Source organism: Silene latifolia, chromosome 7, assembly GCF_048544455.1.
Source record: "Silene latifolia isolate original U9 population chromosome 7, ASM4854445v1, whole genome shotgun sequence".
Taxonomy (NCBI): domain Eukaryota; kingdom Viridiplantae; phylum Streptophyta; class Magnoliopsida; order Caryophyllales; family Caryophyllaceae; genus Silene; species Silene latifolia.
In genome coordinates, this window is record NC_133532.1 from 118970526 (window position 1) to 118977613 (window position 7088).

The following is a 7088-nucleotide window of genomic DNA, read 5'->3' on the forward strand; positions in this document are numbered from 1 at the left end:
CATAATTCATTTAACTTGCCAATCATGGCTTCCCACATGCTTTTATTCTATCACTTTTCGTAAACAAAATCACAAATACATGACATCAAGTCCCCTATTCACATGTTACTAGCATAATAACATTATAAAATAACTTTCATTATATAACATGCTTAATCATAAATCATATTATCATACAACGATTATTAATCTTTTTCCACTAATTCATCCATCATGCCACATATTTATCCACCACATTCGTTCAACATATTCACCCAACACATGTTCAATTCACACTCCCAACCTTCTGTACTTTTACTCAACACGACAACAACAACATGTACACTTACACATCGCTTTATATATATATATAGACAAAACACTTTTCCTTACATAATTATAACATGCCAAATTACATGTATCAATCATTATACTTTCATGCTTTACAATCAACCAACATACAATTCACGTCATGAGTAAGGAAGGAAAGTGGAGAGAAGCAATGAGTAAGGAAATAGAGGCGTTGGAGAAAAATAAGACATGGAGAATCGTGACACTGCCAAGAGGAAAGAAAGTCATCGGATGTGTAACACCCCCATACTCCAAGTGCCTTACCAGGACCACTTAAGGCATGGAAATGCTACCATCTCGGTTACCCGAGGCAATGATTATCATAAGACAATAAAGAAACATATTTAAATAATAATTAACGTTTAAAGTGATTACATGCCAAAAACCAAAACTGATAAAGAGATACAAGTTCTCCAAAACTATCTACTATCAAAAGACTATAAAACTATCAAACACAGCGGAAGACTTCTAAACTGCATCGTGGTGACTCCTCCCAGTTATCCCATACGCATCAGCTCATACCTGCTCAATAACTGCTCACCACCCCCGAATGGATCACCACAGTTTTTAAAACATTTAAACGGGGTCAGTACTAATCACACAATTCAATATATCAACAATAAGATAAACAGACAGCTTAACCGTCACACACACACACAACCACCAACTCCAATCATCTCAATCACTGACTGTCCACTGGACCAGCCCTGCCAGTGGGGGACCGCAGCCGTTCCCACCTAAGCCCCGCTCATCATACCGAGCGATAACCCTGTCCATTAATGTGCACATCCCCTTCCGTGGCGGGTTCCACGAAGGGCGAAACTAGGGCGTGAGATCACTCCCGCAAGTGACCCCACTCAGCCGAGAACGCATCTCGAGAGCCATATAAACCAATCACAATCACAATCACAATCACAATCACAATCATCATATCAAACAACTAACTACAGCACATCACCAATATCCCATTATGGGACTAATACTGAGTAGGAAATCCTACCTGGAAAGCAACACAATCATCAGACGATCTAGCAGCTGTCTCAAAACCTCTCCTTTACAAATCCTTCTCCTATCACATAATCACATATTCACAATCTAACCTTAACAAATCATAAAAACCCCCAATCCCAAAATTAGGGTTTAAACAAAGTCAACCAAACGCTATAAAATTGGTATGTAGGACTTACCCTTGACGCAAGGAACACTATGATGCCAAGAACAATGAAATCCGACACCTCTAGCTCCGGGATTTGTCAACAATGCGATTAGGATTAAGAACAAACTTGCCTTCTCTCTTAAACAGTAAATTAGGTTTTGCAAAAGTGATTTAGAAACAATGACGGAAGGTTATATATCTTAATCGCATAATTAACAAAACCCGAGAAAAACTCCCCAGAATAGGATACTCGATCGAGTACCCAAGGCTACTCGATCGAGTACCCCCTTACTCGATCGAGTACCCTAGTTACTTGATCGAGTACCCAACAGGTCAGAAACTATTTTATTTCGCAAAACTCCCTTACTCGACAGAGTAAGGCCTACTCGATAGAGTACCCCAAGACTCATAAATACGGAGTATTACAGGATGGAAATGGGTATACAAAATTAAATACAAGGCCGATGGAACTGTGGAGAGATACAAAGCTCGTTTGGTGGCACAAGGTTTCACACAAACAGAGGGAGTCGATTTTCATGAAACTTATGCGCCGGTAGCAAAGATGACGAGTGTAAGATGTATGTTGGCAGTGGCAGTGGCGAAAGGATGGCGTATAGAGCAACTCGATGTGAACAATGCCTTTTTGCACGGAGACCTTGAAGAAGAAGTATACATGAGAATACCCCAAGGATTCGAAAAAGGAGCGGAAATGAAGGTATGCAAATTACTTAAATCAATTTACGGTCTAAAACAAGCTTCACGTAATTGGTTTGCGAAATTAACGCTATCCTTAAAGAATTATGGGTTTATACAGTCAATGGCGGATTATTCTCTATTTACTTTGAATCGAGGTGATACCTTTATTGGGGTGCTCGTATATGTTGATGATATGATAGTGGTGAGTAATAATAAAGATACATGTGACAAATTCAAAAATTTCTTGAACGAGAGATTTGGAATTAAAGACTTGGGAAAATTGAAGTATTTTCTAGGCATAGAAGTAGCTCATTGCAAAGAAGGATTGTTTCTAAATCAAAGAAAGTATGCATTGAGTATAATAGAGGAGACGGGAATGAAGGGAGCGAAGACCGTCTATACACCTATTAGGCAGCGACACAATTTGTCCATGGCAAAGGGATACGTTTTGAAAGACATTATGAAATATCGTCGTCTAGTAGGTCGGTTGGTGTATTTGACTATCACTAGGCCGGACCTAGTCTACACGGTTCACATATTGTCACAGTTCGTCAATGAACCGAGGAAAGAGCATTGGGAAGCGGCTTTAAGAGTGGTAAGGTACTTGAAACGAAATCCCAGCAAAGGGATCACAATGAAGAAAGAGTCGAACCTGCAAATTAAAGGCTATTGTGATTCGGACTATGCAGCTTGTCCATTGACGAGGAGATCGATAAGTGGCTATTTTATTTCATTGGGACAATCACCCATATCGTGGAGGGCAAAGAAACAGGTAACCGTTGCCAAGTCAACAGCGGAAGCAGAATATAGGGCTATGGCGGGAGTTACCAGCGAACTAATATGGGTTAAGTCATTCCTTGCTTCTTTAGGTGTGTTTCATACTAAAGAAATGGATTTATATTGCGATAATCAAGCGGCCATTCACATAGCAAAGAATCCAGTTTTTCATGATAGAACAAAACACATTGAGGTGGATTGTCATTTCATTCGACAACACATTGTGTCGAAGGAAATCAAAACGGCACATGTAAGAAGCAAAGAGCAAATAGCGGATTTGTTCACTAAGGCACTCGGAGGAGAAACATTCGATCATTTGCAATACAAGTTGGGTCTCGGTGTTCCTAGAGCTCCAACTTGAGAGGGAGTGTCAAGAATAATAATAGGAATATCCTTTGTAATCTTATTGTTATATTGTGTGATATATATGATCTTATAGTTAAGGATAGAAAAGATTAGTTGCTATAATATAGGAGGTAGAATAGGAAGGTGATTGAATTAGAAGATATGTAGAGTTGTATATATGCTTGCCTTGTACGTGCTTTGCCATTCAATGAAATATAATCATTCTCAAATTCTCAATAGCTTTCCATAAATAGGTATATCGCTATTCTACACTAGTTTTGAAATTTCAATGTTTCCTGCTACCAGGATGTAACTATCATATTTCCCTCTTTAGGTAGTACTAGTGAATGAAAATCTACTTCCTACTTTGTGCCTTCGTATTGCTTGTTGTTGCTTTGTTGTGAACGACTTTTAGCCTTCACTTTTCTAACAAGCCGTGTTTGTGGGATCGACACTAGGATCCCGACTCACACACCCGAGACCGATTACGAACGCCTAGTGCTTGACAAACACTAGTGCTTGACAAACACTAGTGCTTGACAAACACTAGTGCTTGACGCTCTCGTTGCAATCTTGTCGAGTGTTGCCGAGACCCGAGTATTGTGCTAGTGAGCGATCCTTCACTAGTACGAAGATCCTTGTCGCTTGCATCTTGCCTTGAGACGGGCAAGAGTGCGCGCCACGGTTCGGCAAAAGTACCGGACCGTGACGCCTAGACTCCACCTTAAGTTGCTCATGCCCAAGTTGTGGTAACCAAGTGGTCCATAAAAAATGTTGCGCCCTTGGCCTTTTCCCTACGTTTTTTCCAAGTCATTCAACTACCCTATATCATTCCAATTTTATCAGATGTCCCCGAAGAGACGAGTCATTCAACTACTAGTCTAGTAGGTAGTTGGTACAAATAAAAAATTCAAAATATAGTTGACTGGCGCTAGTCATTCTTAACTAATATTCCCACACATTCAACCACTTTGAGATTTGATCTCACTCACTTGACAGAAATGGAGACAAACACCAGGCTTCGGCCGCAACCCGAGAGTCAATCAGCCCTGATATTCATGGGTACCGGCTGCTCGAGTGGCGTGCCGAGTCTGAGGTGTTTGATCCAGCCCTCTCATCCTCCCTGCCCTGTTTGCTCTCAGTCTTTGTCAATTCCACCTCAATTTAATCCTAATTACAGGTCCATTCCTCTCTTCTTCACTACTTTCTATGTCAAATCCAAATTCTTTTGCTTTATTACGAAATATGATTAATTATTGTTTGACATGAAATTTGATATGATCGATTTTAGCTGTTCACTTACACACATAACATTATCGTCTTATGGCATGTTTGGCAACTTAAAATTGGAATTGAATTACGTAATTGAGGCATTTCAAGTGTTTGGGAACCACTAGAATTTGGAATTGGAATTAGACTCAATTCCTCACCAATTCCAACCTAGTTAAAATTTGATATGATCGATTTTAGCTGTACAACGTATTTACAGGGGCAACACATCTCTTCTGATTGACTACTGTCAGAAAAATGGTGAGCACAGCTATATATTGATCGATATGGGTAAGACCTTTCGCGAGCAAGTACTACGATGGTTCACATTATACAAAATTCCTCGTCTTGATTCCGTAAGTTAGAATCTCTTTATCTAACTCTGTAATGATCATAAACAGTGGCGATACCAAAGAGATACATGATAGCGAGTTTCATTAGTTGATAATTTGCAGGTGTTATTGACTCATGAGCATGCTGACGCAGTCCATGGGTTGGATGATATTCATTCTGTTAATAGTGTTAGTGCACTTCCGATTTACGCCACATAAGAGTGTGTTGATAGGTATTATCGCTTCTGGCCGACTTGATAATTGATATTGTCATTCAACTATGTTACTCCCTTGGAGGTTCAATTCTATCGCGATTTCCTCAAGCTTATAGAGCTGTAACTGTGTGTCCTTTCTTGGGTTAGTGTTCTATCGCGATTTCCCCATCTATCAATGAAAGCGGATAAAAAAGGCCGAGTTCAAAGACAAGAGTCACCACCACAGGCTGATTGGAGAATAATTAAAGGCCAATATGAAAAGCCATTCATTGCTTCAGGCCGGCAATTTAACCCTTTGTCGGTAATTTAACCCTGTCGTGTAAAATGTTGGCCGCGTTAATCACTTTGGTTAATTTCTAATTGTTTTCACAGGTTATGCATGGTGAGGACTATGTTTCACTAGGTTACTTGTTTGGTGACAAATGTAAAGTAGCATATGTATCTGATGTTTCGCGATTTCCTTCTAGCACGGAATCTGGTGAGCATTTTTGCATATTGCTGTTTTACATGTTTTTATTCAGAACATTCACTGTCTGCAGAATCCTGAAAAGAAACAGAAAACAAGGTATTAAATCGTACCCACAGACGCTAGGCATTGAAGCATTAGGATATTGATGCCGCTTCTATATATCGTTCCATAAATATCTCATTTTGCAGTCATCTCTGAGAGTGAAGGTGGGCAGCTGGATCTTCTTATCTTGGATACAAACACTATTCATTTGGTAACATATATACTTGCATTTCCTTGATTCTTACTAAAGGCAATCATATTACTGATTACTTTGCCAATCACTAGATTAAGACCTCTCAGTTGATAAATTTACAAAAGAAATGTCACTTGATCTTGCATTGGTAACATCTGTACTAATTTTTTCTTTGCCCAATTTCAGATAGAAGGCCCGAGTACTCACTTGTGTTTTCCTAAGGTGAGATTAATGCATTCTTTCAGAATATACGTATATTTCATTCTTTGAGGTTCACCATTTCCAATAGTTAAAAACTCGCTTCTCTTTTACTGGAGCAAAGTGAAATAAATCCCGAAAAGTTGAAATTTTGTTTACATTATAAACCTGCGTCTTTCGTTACCAGTCATCCTGCAATGACCGAATAGTCTATCAATATAAGTCATTAACTTGGATGCGCTTCTAGGATTATGAAGTAACATACAAAATCTCGCGACACAATTTTTTTAATGGTTCATCAACAAACGACTAGAGTTGTAAATGACTAATCAATATGATTCATGTATAGGCCCTGGACATTGTAAAAAAGATTCAACCAAAGAGTGCTTTACTGATTGGTATGAATCATGCCTATGATCATGATTGGATCAATGCGTCTCTCATGGACTGGTCTCAAAGGTACTTGCGCTCCGATAAACTACACAGTACTCGCTCTACTACATTATTCAAATTCTGCTCATCACATGCGTAAATCAAGGGTAAACAAAAGAAATAGTAAAGAGTCTTCAGAAATGACTACAGGAACTGGAATTTTGGAGGTCTTCAGAAAGAGGAACTCTAGACGGAATTGTTATAGCTGACGTTCATTTTCCCGTTTAATGTTTTTCAGGGAAGGAGTACCAGTTCAACTAGCTTGTGACGGCTTAAGAATTCCAATAGAACTTTGATGAGGTTGCAAAATCAATTGATTTTGATGAAGATGCTTCTCTAACTAACATTAGTATGCCTGCCTGTAACTGTACTATATACAGTAGGTAATTCACAAACTACGGAGAGATCATTTTCATTCATTTACCTTTTCCTACTCAAGTGTATTTACAAACATCCGATCTATATCCAGAAGTAGAGTTGGATTGTAGGGATTTTTGGTATGAGTCACTCACACACTAATAAAGATAATAAGAATTGGAAAAATAATAAGGACACAATATTTACGAGGTTCACCAATTTAGCTACGTCCTTGCTATAGTCACTTGGTTACGTCCTCACTATAGTCGCACTAGGA

General features: G+C 39.0%; 1 pseudogene; it reads left to right on the top strand.

Annotated features, from left to right (window-relative positions):
• Positions 1-4239: 4239 nt before the first annotated feature.
• Positions 4240-6750, top strand: LOC141591312 (putative hydrolase C777.06c; annotated as a pseudogene).
• Positions 6751-7088: the final 338 nt, after the last annotated feature.